Source organism: Piliocolobus tephrosceles, chromosome 10 (assembly GCF_002776525.5).
Source record: "Piliocolobus tephrosceles isolate RC106 chromosome 10, ASM277652v3, whole genome shotgun sequence".
Taxonomy (NCBI): Eukaryota; Metazoa; Chordata; class Mammalia; order Primates; family Cercopithecidae; genus Piliocolobus; species Piliocolobus tephrosceles.
Window position 1 is genome coordinate 18651343 of NC_045443.1, and position 13337 is coordinate 18664679.

Sequence of the window (13337 nt, forward strand, 5' to 3'; positions counted from 1 at the left end):
GAAATAAAAACATAATTTTAAGATTAAATGAAACACTATTGACCTAAAGATCATACAAATAATTCCAAACCAAATCCTGTTATTTCCAGATTTTTAAAATGTTGTATTACTGATACAGTTCCCTTTCTTCATATGTATTAACATAGTTGTCTACATAAACATTAGAATTTATGTAGTCTATGTGCCATAAATATTTTTACTATTTTAAGTGATATGAACTGCTTAGAAGATGTTTTCATGCATTCACAAATTTTCTTTTCTCTTGTTAATAAAACAAGAGATTTAACTTGAATCTATACTATTTATGCTGAATACTTCTGTAATAGAATAATCTGCATCTCTGATTCTAGAAATTTTCTCCTCAAATATTTTTCACATTTTATAGTTGATTGTCTTATGACAACATAGGAAACGTAAAGATAATCCTATATACTTCTACACTAAAACACACCCCAATTTTAGTTATATGATAATATTTATTTATAACAATTATAAAATTATTTTATATCACTACATAACTTTGTAAAGACTTTAGATTTTTACTGACACTATATGTAACACTCTTGATTAAGAACTTTAAGTTAGTTGCAGACAAGAAATTGGAGAGATTAAAAATAATGCAATATATACTTTACTCTCATTCAGTTTACAATACTGTAATAAATACAGACATGAATATAAATAATATATGACAGTGAGTGGAAAAATGGAAGAAAAGGAAGTAGAAAATGTAGCTTTAACATGAAATCGTATCACCTTAACTTGCTAATATCAAATATTATTACGTGCCCTTCTAGTATCATTCTTAATTGCAAGCAGTCTTACTTTTGTCAAGGGAATGAGATAAAGAGACTGCTTTAAAGTCCAGAATTGGTTAAGTCAGATGGGCAAGAGGTCTCTGGGGATTTGTTCTAAAGATACAAGAGCAGCCCAGGTGGAGGGATGCCTATAAATCTCTGAGATCTGTTTTTCTGTTTCTCTGTCTCTCTCTCACACACACATGCACACAACTGACAAAAGAAAATGGACTATCCCAATACCTTTTCTAATGGAGTTGATCAGTTTAGATATCCTTGTTCCATATCTACCCGACTTATTTTTTAGCTTCACTCTTTTCCTCAAAATGGATTTAAACTTTTTTTCTTTCAGTGTTTGTAGTTCATTCAAGTTCATTCTTGCAGTGCTAACAAGAATTCCTTTTGCTTCTTTAAATTTTACTCTGTTTTGGTGGAATAGTGTTGTGGACTAAATAAGATCTTTATAAAGAGTAATAGAAACGGCCGGGCATGGTGGCTCATGCCTGTAACCCCAGCACTTTGGGAGGCTGAGGTGCGTGGATCACGAGGTCAAGAGATCAAAACCATCCTGGCCAACATGGTGAAATCCCGTCTCTACTAAAAATACAAAAATTAGCCAGGCATGGTGGCATGCACCTGTAGTCCCAGCTACTCTGGAGGCTGAGGCAGGAGAATTGTTCAAATCTGCGAGGTGGCGGTTGTAGTGAGCCGAGATCATGCCACTGCACTCCAGCCTGGCAATACAGCGAGACTCCGTCTCGAAAAAAAAAAGAAAAGAGAGTAATAGAAATATGTAATAAAAGTAATAGCAAGTGATAGGAGTACCTAAACAAATGTGCACCCATATTTGCAGTTAGCTGAGACATTCAAACAGCTGTTGTTTTTTAAATTTTTAAAGCCATATTCACTGTGAACTTTAGCTCTTCTCAGTATTGTTGTTCATTACCAGAAGTTCCCTAAAATAAGAAATTGATATTACTTAAGTTTTAAGCAGTGTTATTTTTTTAAAGCAGAAATCAAATGTCAAAATAAATCCAAATGGATAAATCCTATCTTAATAGTGAGCATATGTTTCTTGTTCCCCGCTTGCTAAACCCAGATGTTAATTACTACATTTGTCACTACATTGCTCTTTTCTTATTTGGAGCTAGCTGAGATTATGTTGCATGCAGGATAAATGTCATATGTGTACCATCAGTAAAGCCAAGATTACTTTACACAGTCTACTAAAATGCTGATGACATTTTAAACTGGAAATGTAAAGGATTCTTTAGAAGTTCACTATTCTTCATAGTGTCATTCTTCCATGTGACTCTAATATGAATATAGTGGGTTGAACTACATTAAAGACTGGACATTCTGACATGCTGCTTTATTAAAAAAAAAAAAGCAATAAAATAAAATTACTGTTCAACTTTGATTTAAAACTCTTATGGGAATTCATTTTTAAATTCACATTTTTACAGCACTTCATCGTGTTTGAGAGAGATAGATTTAGCTTATTGTTTTAATTCACTAAAACTAAATCTTGCAGCCAATTCTAGATGTTGGCTGAACAGTTAATAAATGGGAATGCTTAATGTGCTATTTTTAAAGAAAGAAAAAATTGATCTCACTGTTATATTACATTACTTCTGGCCTTTGCAAGTACTTTAACTCTGCAGTCTTTGATAACGAGAATATGTTCAGATGACATAGGGAAAGCACTTAGGTTTTAGGTAACTTTGAATTGACCAACTCTCTCAAAAAATCAATCATATTAAATTGTAAATGACAACATAATTGGCAAACAGAGTATTAGTAAGAACTCTGAACTTAAACTATAAACTGATGCAGATTTTAATTTAAAATTATTCAATTGGGTTTCAAATTTGTTCTTTATTGATTGCATTGTTAAATTTAAAAGCACATTATTAGACATTGAAAATCCTATATTAGATAAATATATCTACTCTGTGAAAAAAATACACACACACATATATATATACACACACACAAAACCTCATAGAGCATTTCATTTAGCTTATCGCATTTACTTGAGTCATTGATATCAAAGGACAGTAACTTTAGATCCTCTAAGAAAAATCCCAAATGTTTATTTATTTATTCACCAAATATGCAACACTCTACATAGGAGAAGTGTTCCAAATATCTAACAACTCTTAGCGCACAAGCACTGACCTAGTCAGGATGATTGCCAACCACTAATGTGCCTTTATGGCCTGACAAGCTTGCATTGGCTGAACATTTACTGTGATGGCAAAAACTTGGGAATGGAGAGTGGGGCAAGTAGGAGTTTGAATCTAAACCCACTGCATTTGAGTTGCCCATAAGGCTTCCAGAGATGTCAAGTGGGAAGGTGGATTCATATATCTCGAGTTTAGCTGGGAGGTTAGGTTGGAAATATTCATAATGCAGTTGTCAGCAAATAATTGATTATCAAAGGCATGAGACATTTTGATGCTCAGGAGAACAGCAAAACCTAATCTATAAGAATCACAATAAAATAATACAGGAGCTGACAGATAAAATAGATGTATTTTAAAAACCCTAATAGATCTGATAAAGCAGAAGAACATGCTAAAGTATTTTATAATGCAATTACAAATATTAACAGCAGATTAGGCCAAGCTGGGGAAAAAATTTTGGAACTTCAAGACTGGCTCTCTGAAATAGGAGGGTCGGACAAAAATAAAAAGAAAAAGAATGAAAAGAAATGAACAAAACCTCTGAGACATACAGAATCATGTAAAGAAGTCAAATCTATGAATTATTGATATCCCTGAAAGGAACGGGGAGAAAGCAAACAACTTGGAAATACATTTCTGAATATCATCAATTGAAAACTTCCCCAACATTGCTAGAGAGGAAAACAGTAAAACTTAGTAAATATAGAGGACCCCTGCAAGATTCTACAGAAGATGATCATCCCAACACACATAATCATCAGATTTTCCAAGATTGAAATGAAAGAAAAAATATTAAAGGAAGCTAGAGAGAAAGGGAAGGTCACCTACAAAGAGAACACCATCAGGCTAACAGTGGACCTCTCAGCAGAAAATCTATAAGCCAGAAGAGGCTGGGGGCCTGCATTCAACATTCTTAAAGAAAAAAAAAAAATCTTCAACCAAGAATTTTGTATCTAACCAAATTAAGCTTTCTCAGTGAAGGAGAAATAAGATCCTTTACAAATAAGCAAATGCTGATGGAGTCCGTTACCACCAGACCTGCCTTACAAGAGATCTTGAAAGAAGCACTAAATATAGAAAGGAAGCATTATTATCAGATGATACAGAAACACAGTTAAGTACATAGACCAGTGACACTCTAAAGCAAACACACAAACAAGCTGGCATGATAACCAGCTAACAACACAATGACAGGATCAAATCTACGTATAACAAAACTACACTTGAATGTAAATGGACTAAATACCCATTTACATTACACATAGTGCCATTTACATATAAAAAGCACAGAGTGGTCTACTGGATAGAAAAGCAAAACCCAATGGTATGCTGTCTTCAAGAGTCCCATCTCACACACAGTGAAACCAATAGACTCAAAATAAAGGGATGGAAGAAAATCTACCAAGCAAATGGAAATCAGAAAAAAAGCAAGAGTTGTAATCCTAATTTCCAACAAAATAGACTTTAAACCAACAAAGATTAAAAAAAAAAAAAAAAAGGCATTACATAATGGTAAAGCGTTCAATTCAACAAGGAGACCTAACTATCCAAAATATATATGCAGCCAACACAGGAACACCCAGATTCATAAAGCAAGTTCTTAGAGACCTACACAGAGACTTAGACTCCCACACAATAATATTGTGAGACTTCCACTGACAGTACTAGACAGACCATTGAGGCAGAAAATTAACAAAGATGTTGAGTACCTGAATTCAACATTGGACCAAATGGATCTAACAGACCTCTATGGAATTCTCCACCCAAAAACGACAGAACATACATTTTTCTAATTGCCACATGCCACATACTCTAAAATCAATCACACAGTCGGACAGAAAGCAAGGCTCAGCAAATTCAAAATAACTAGAATTATACCAAACACATTCTCAGACCACAGCAAAATAAAAATAGAAATCAAGACTAAAAATATTGCTTAAAACTATGCAATTACATGGAAGTTAAACAACTTACTCCTGAATGGCTTTGGGGTATACAATGAAATTAAGGCAGAAATCAAGAAGTTCTTTGAAACTAATAAGAACAAAGATACAGCATACTAGAATTTCTGGGACACAGCTAAAGCAGTGTTAAGAGGGAAATTTATTGCACTAAACACCCACATCAAAAAGTTAGAAATATCTCCAAGTAACAACCTAACATCACAACTAAAAGAACTAGGGATTCAAGAGCAAACCAACCCCAAAGCTAGCATAAGAGTAACCAGATAAGAAATAACCAAATAATAAGAAATAACCAAAATCAGAGCTTAAATGAAGGAGATCAAGACACAAAAAAAACTCAATCAATCAATCTAGGAGTTAATTTTTTGAAAAAATTAGTAAGATATATAGGCCATTAGCTAGACTAACAAAGAAGAAAAGAGAGAAGATCCAAATGAACACAATTAGAAATGACAAAAGGGACATTAACATTGACCTCACAAAAATACAACCAACCATCAGAGACCTACTTATGAGCACCTCTATGCACACAAATTAGAAAACCTGAAATGGATGGATAAATTCCTGCACACACACACACCATCCCAACACTGAACCAGGAAGAAATTAATTCCCTAAACAGACCAATCATGAGCTCTGAAATTGAATCAGTAATAAATAGCCTAGTAACCAAAAAAAGGCCAGGATCAGACAGATTCATAGATGAATTTATCAGATGTATAAAGAAGAGCTGTACAATTACTACTGAAACTATTTTTGAGGAGGGACTTTTCCCCAATTCATTCCATGAGGCCAGCATCATCCTGATACCAAAGCCTGGCAGAGACACAACAGATAAAACTTCAGGCCAATATAACATTGATCCAAAGAGTCTCAACTAAATATTTGCAAATCAAATCAGAAGGATATAAAAAAGCTAATTCACCACAATGAAGTAGGCTTCATCCCTGGGATGAAAGGTTGGGTCAACATATGCAAGTCAATAAATGTAATTCATCACATAAACAGAACTAAAGACAAAAGCCACATGACTATCCCAATACATGCAGAAAAAGGCATTTGACAAAATTCAACATCACTTTAGTTTAAAAACTCTCAATAAACTAGATACTGAAGGAACCTATCTCAAAATAATAGATGCCATCTATAACAAACCCACAGCCAACATCATACTTAATGCGCAAAAGCTGGAAGCATTCCCCTTGAAAATCAGCACAAGATAAGGATGTCCTCCCTCATCACTCCTATTCAACATGGTATTGGAAATCCTGGCCAGAGCTGTCGGGCAAGAGAAATAAATAAAATCATCCAAATAGGAAGATAGGAAGTCAAGCTATCTCTGTTTGCAAATGACATTATACTATATCTCAAAAACCCCATTGTCTCAGCCCAGAAGCTCCTTAAGCTGGTAGACAACTTCAGCAAAGTTTTGGGAAACAAATCAACATACAGAAAGGAGTAGCATTCCTATACACCAACAAAGTCAAGCCAACAGCCAAATCAAGAATGAAATCCCCTAAGAATGAAATCCCTTTCATAATTGCCATAAAATGAATAAAACACCTAGGAATACAACTAACTAGAGAGGTGAATGATCTCTAAAATGAGAATTACAAAACATTGCCCAAAGAAATCAAAGATGATACAAACAAATGGGAAAAACATTCCATGCTCATGGATAGAAAAATTAATATCATTAAAATGGCCATACTGCCCAAAACAATTTGCAGAGTCAATGCTATTCCTATCAAGCTACCAATGACATTCTTCACAGAACTGGAAAAAAACTATTTTAAAATTCATGTGAAACCAAAAACCAGCAACAACAAAAAAACAAAACAAAAATGCCTGAATAGCCAACCCAATCCTAAGCAAAAAACAAAACTGGAGGCATCACGTTACTTAACTTCAAAATTATACTACAGGGAGACAGTAATTAAAACAGCATGTTACTGATTTAAAAAAAAAAAAAAATAGACATATATATCAGTAGAACAGAATAAAGAGCCCAGAAATAAGGCTGTACACCTATGGCCAACCATTTTTTGGACAAACCTGACAAAAGCAATGGGGAAAGCACTGCCTATTCAATATATGCTGTTGAGATAACTGGCTCACCATATGCAGAAGATTGAAACTGGACACCTTCTTTATGCCACATACAAAACCCACTCAAGATGGAATAAAGACTTACATATAAAACCTAACACTATAAAAGCCCTAGAAGACAACCTAGACAATACTGTTCTGAACACAGGAACAGGCAAAGATTTCATGATGAAGGCACCAAAATCAATCACACCAAAAGGAAAAATTGAAAAATGGAATCTAATTAAACTTAAGAGCTTCTGCACAGCAAAAGAAATAATTAACAGAGTAAACAGAAAACCTACTGAGTGAGCGAAAATACTTGCAAACTATGCATCTGACAAAGGTCTAATATTCACATCTATGAGAAACTTAAATTTACAAGAAAATAAAACAACCCCATTAAAATGTGGGCAAAGGACATGAACAGACACTTTTCAAAAGAAGACATACATGTAGCCAAGAAGCATAGGAAAAATTACTCATATCACTGATCACTACATAAATGCAAATCAAAACCAATGAGATACCTACCATCTTACACCAGTCAGAATAGCTATTATTAAAAAGTCAAAAAATAATAGGTGCTAGAGAGGTTATGGAGAAAAAGAAATGCTTATACGCTGTTGGTGGGAGTGTAAATTAGTCCAAACATTGTGGAAAGCAGTATGGTGATTCCTCTAGGAGCTAGACACAGAACTACCACTTGACCTAGCAATCCCATTACTGGATATATATCCAAAGAAATAGAAATCATTCTACCATAAAGACACATACACCTGTAGGCTTATTGCAACACTATTTACAATAGCAAAGAAATGGAATCAACCCAAATACCCTCAATGGCAGACTGGATAAAGAAAATGTGATACATATACACCATGTAATACTATACAGCCATAAAAAAGAGCAAGATCATGTCCTTTGCAGGAACATGGATGGAGCCGGAGACCACTATTCTTAGCAAACTAATGCAGGAACAGAAAACCAAATACCACATGTTCTCATTTATAAGTGGGAGCTACATTATGGGAACACATGAACACAAAGACAGGAACAACAGACACTGGAGTCTACTTGAGGGTAGAGGTTAGGAGGAAAGAGAGGATCAGAAAAAATAACTACAGGGAACCCATATAACAAACCTGCACATGTACCCCTGAACTTAAAAGTTTTTTTATAAAAAGAAAGAAGATTAAAGTTGTAATCAGGAGATCTATTTATGGATCTATTAATAAATTAGATACAATTTTAAAATTAAAAAAAGAAAAAGAAAAACAGTTTGATGGGAATCTTAGGAACGAAACCTTGATTGGAATTGCTTAAGGGAGAATTGAGATAGAAAGCAGAAAACCATCCTTGCAGAAGCTTTGCTCCAAAGATGAAAGAGTGTGCAGAGAAATATAGGTCAAAATTTTTCTTTATTAAAATAAATTACAGCATCTTTATGAATTCCAGTGACCTAAGATGAGTAGGCAAATGCAGTAACAGGAGGTAGAAGGCAGTACAGTCAGTAGACACGCTATTCAAATCTGGGCTTTTTTTTTTTTTTTTGAGACGGAGTCTCGCTCTGTCGTCCAGGCTGGAGTGCAGTGGCGTGATCTCGGCTCACTGCAAGCTCCACCTCCTGGGTTCACGCCATTCTCCTGACTCAGCCTCCGGAGTAGCTGGGACTACAGGTGCCCGCCACCACGCCGGGCTAATTTTTTGTATTTTCAGCAGAGATGGGATTTCACCATGTTAGTCAGGATGGTCTCGATCACCTGACCTTGTGATCCACCCGCCTCAGTCTCCCGAAGTGCTGGGATTACAGGCGTGAGCCACCACGCCCAGCCAAATCTGGGCATTTTTACGAAGGAGGAAAAAAATAGAGGTCAGAAGAGCAAGGAAATGCAAAGAGGATGCCTACCCCACCTTCTTCTGGGACAGGATTATTAAGAAAATGAGAGGGACCACAGATACCATTTCAGAGACTTAAAGGGGAAGAGGAATGGAATGCTCAGAGAATACAATGCGTTTAGCACATAAGGAATTTTGCCCATGGCATTCTCCAAGGCTTATTGCTGTCTTTTCTTTTTTCCACAATGCTCTATTTTCATCTTTCTTAAAACAAACATGATTGTAATGCTTTTCTTCTTTACATTGATAAATAGGTCAATCTAGCCTTAAGCTAGAAGAGGAATGTGCTCTAGGTTCCCTACAAAGTTCTCTCTTGCTCTCTCCTGCCTGTCCCCCATCAACACTCTTCACTTCTATAGTCCATTTTCAGTGGTCACATAAGTGAACCTGGACTTATTAACTACATGGTCCCAGTTTTGTTTGTACTGATTCTCTCTGGTATCCAACTTTCTCCTTTATAGAATAGAGTAGTTCAATTCAGAGGTTTTTTTTTTTTAACCTGGGAAACTACAACCACTTGAGGAATTAAGCAGAAAAGAAACATTCTTCATAATGTGAGAATCCTCTAGGTATTTCAGGACACTTAGGATGAGTGACCTTGCCCATTAATTTCTCTCTGAATCCTCCAGTCCTTGACACAACCAAAAGTATGGTCACATACTTTCCAAACACCTCATATTCTAGGGTTGATAGATATAATGCGGGTTACCCAGTTAAATTTGAATTTTCCATAAACCATAAAGTTTTCAGTAAAAGTATGTCCAAAATATTGTATGGGCACCCTCTGTTTTTATTACTCTAGTTGGTAACCCTACATATGGGGAACCCTCCTGCATACATCATAGACTATGTGAAAATGGCCCCTTAGAGTTGTGCAGTGTCCAACCTACACTACTAAATGTGGCAACACTGTTTGGAGGTCAATACCATGGAGAACACTGGCGTAGGTTATTAATGAGAGCAACCGTAGCACTGATATTTCTATAGATCTTCAGACTATCTATTGGTAGTGCAATATGCAAAAAAGCTGTGGGACGCATACATATAAGCAAAGTCAAGTCTGAGAAAATTTAAAAGTTGATCATTTTGAGATCTGGTAATATTACTTTTTGTACCTTCTATATCTCTTTTATTGATTTATCCCTCTCTTGACTCTGGATCTTATTTGTTTATTCCCAGGAAAGAAAATAACCTTGTTACAATAAGAAGTTAGTATTTAGTCAACCACACCCAGAATTATAAATGAGGACTTGAAGGATATGACAGTGCAAACACAAGGGAATAATTAGCTAGTAGTGACATTTCAGACACTAATTGGAAAGATTTCTTGCCTACTATTGAAGTTTAATAACCATTGGATATTGAGGTCAAAATGTCACCAAAGAAGAGTATTTGACTAGTTGTCAAAAGGCCAAAGAAGGTCAAATTTCCTTAAACAGATTCTGCAGTCTGAGGTTTGATTTTATGCTTTCAAAATAAAAAATCTTGACTCGGTCATCTCCTTGAATATGAGTCCATTTCTTAAAAGTAGACTTCTATTAAACAAGTTCACAAGAGATCAATTCACAGATGAAAACTGGCAACTGACTAATTTACAATGATACATAGTAGAAAATTGGTGACTAATTTACAATGATGCATAAACTGCTATGCAGATAAGAATATCTGCATTTGAAACTGACGTATTCTGCATTTGAAGACAGACATCAGTTTGTTTCTGTTAACTAGTATTTATTGAAATAAACACTGTTTTATTGAAGAGAAGCATAAGTGAATAAGTCACAGTCTCTGCACTTGTATTTTACTAAGATTAACAAGAATAGAGAAAAGAGAACATGACAAACCCTGGGCAAATGGGTGGATAGGGGCAGAAAAGAAAGAGAAAGGAGAATGTAGGAAGACAAAGAGGTGACAGACCATGACACATTTGAGAAAGTAAACATAATTCAGCAAAGGTAAGTTTGAAGCACCAGATGAGAAAGCGTGAGAGAAGAACATAGGGAAACAAGCAAGATCCCACTCAAGACCAGTCTTACAAGCTTTGTTCAGCAGTTGGTCTGTTTCTTAAGAGTAATGCAGAATCACTACAAGTTTTAAGCAGTTAATGATTAGATTTTCATTTTGAAAGATCTGTTGAGCAATTGTGTAGAGAATGGATTGGATTAAAGGGTAGCAAGATCAGTATTAAGGACCCAAGACAAGCATCAAGGCTGTAACACAGATGAGAATTGATGATGTTGGAACTAGATGATATTAGTATACCTGGAAGGAGAAGATGGATAGGTGAGATATTTAGCAGTTACTATCCACAGAGTTTAGCAATTAATTTCAGGTATGGGGTGAGGAGAACAGAGAATCCAAGTAGGTACACTCTATTTTGAGCACAGACATAAGAGAAGAAGCAAATTGAGGTGAAGGAAAGGAAAAAGTATTTAGTGGCATACTTTTGTGGTTTGATTTGTCCTTAGAAGAGTCAAGTGAACCAATAAAAAGGTATTTTGAGATAGAGGGCTTAGGTTTAGGAGACAAATCTGGAATAAATGTTTAGATTTATGCATCATTATAGATGTCACCAAAGATCATAATATCACCCAGAAAGGATACATTAGAGTAATAAAAGAGATGAGCCTAGAAGTTAGAAACACTTAAACTTAAATAATTAGCAAAAGGAAAAGGAGTCTACAAAAAAGTCTCAGAAGTGATGGCAAGACTAAGGGAAGACAGTCACTTGGGAGAACATGTAATATAAAAGCAAAGAAAAGACAGAATTCACTAAAAATGGAACAGCTGTATCGTGACAAAGGAAATTCCCATTGGTTTTGAAATATATATATATGTATTTTTTTAAGAGAGGAGTTGTGAGAGAAGATAATTAGAGCATTTTTCAGAGGACATTTAGTGGCAGAAACCTGAATGTAGTTGATCATAAAGTGAGTAGAAATTGAAGAAGTAGAACCAGTGTGAGTGCAGACAATTCTTCCCATAGGTTTATTTGCATCAGGGAAGAGAAAAATAACACACAATTTGCAAGGGGGCATTAATGACAAAATTCGATTTATGTGTGAGTATACTTTGGGTGGTTTGACTCACCTGTTTGTTAGTTTTTAAAATGAGCAGAATTAACCATATTTTATGTTAATGAGGAAAAAGGGAAGAAGGGTGAAGTGGCTAAAATATAGATGGGAATCTTCTACAAGGTTCCTGAGGAGGAACTAATAGAATCCAAGACACAGATAAAGGGCTCAGCATTAGATGGTTTGCCAGGACTGCCATAACAAACTACTAAAAATTGGATGGCTTAAACAACAGGATATTATTGTTTCACAGTTCTGGAAGCTAAAAGTCTGAAATAAAGATGTCTGCAGGGTTGGTTCCTTCCGATGGCTATGAGGAAAGAATCTATTCCAGGTCTCTCTCCGTGGCTTGTAGATGGTCGTCTTCTTCCTATATCTCTTCACCTTGTCTTCCTTCTATGAGTGTGCCCAAATTTCCTCTTTTTATAAAGACACCGGTCAATTGGATTAGGGGCCCACTCTACTCCAGTATTACCCCATCCTAACTTAACTCATTACATCAGCAATGACCTTATTTCCAAATAAGATCATGTCCCGGAGTACCGGGGATGAGACCTTTAAGATATGAATTTGGGAGGGGGAAATAATTTAACTATAACAGATGGAAAGACATATTTTTTTTTCCATTGTAAGAGGATGGAAAGCTGTGTGTCTGTAGATTTTATGGTAGGAAGTGTAGGAATCTCTATCTGCCTTTTATTTTCTTTGAAGTAGAGATAGTCGTTAGCAGAGGAGTCAGAGTTGGAAGTTAAAGTCTCCTGGGGAAGAGTAGAAACAGCCATTGGACAGAGTGAGAGAAAAGAACAGGGAGGCTGTAAGGCAGCTTTGACAGCTACTATGGTATCAGCCTATGAAAGGTAGTACAAGGAAATATTCAATTATTCTTTGGTGCCCTTTAGATAATAATGTAAGATCTCATGGAGAGGGCTACTTTTGGCCATATAGTAGCTTACAACAAAATATGTGCCAGTTTTACTAAGGAAAAGCTATTCCCAGACTTCCCAGTTAGCCATTCATTTAGAGATCAGGTTAAATGTCAATTTGGCCAGGCGTGGTGGCTCAAGCCTGTAATCCTAGTACTTTGGGAGGCCGAGACGGGTGGATCGCGAGGTCAGGAGATCGAGACCATCCTGGCTAACACAGTGAAACCTGGTGTCTACTAAAAAAATACAAAAAAACTAGCCAGGCGATGTGGCAGGCGCCTGTAGTCCCAGTTTCTCGGGAGGCTGAGGCAGGAGAATGGCGTAAACCCGGGAGGCGGAGCTTGCAGTGAGCTGAGATCCGGCCACTATACTCCAGCCTGGGCGACAGAGCGAGACTCCGTCT

General features: G+C 36.0%; 1 protein-coding gene across 3 annotated transcripts in view; it reads left to right on the forward strand.

Moving 5' to 3' along the window:
- Nucleotides 1-13337, forward strand: part of PIK3C2G (phosphatidylinositol-4-phosphate 3-kinase catalytic subunit type 2 gamma) — a 384573-nt gene that overhangs the window by 311185 nt on the left and 60051 nt on the right. The window lies entirely within an intron of this gene.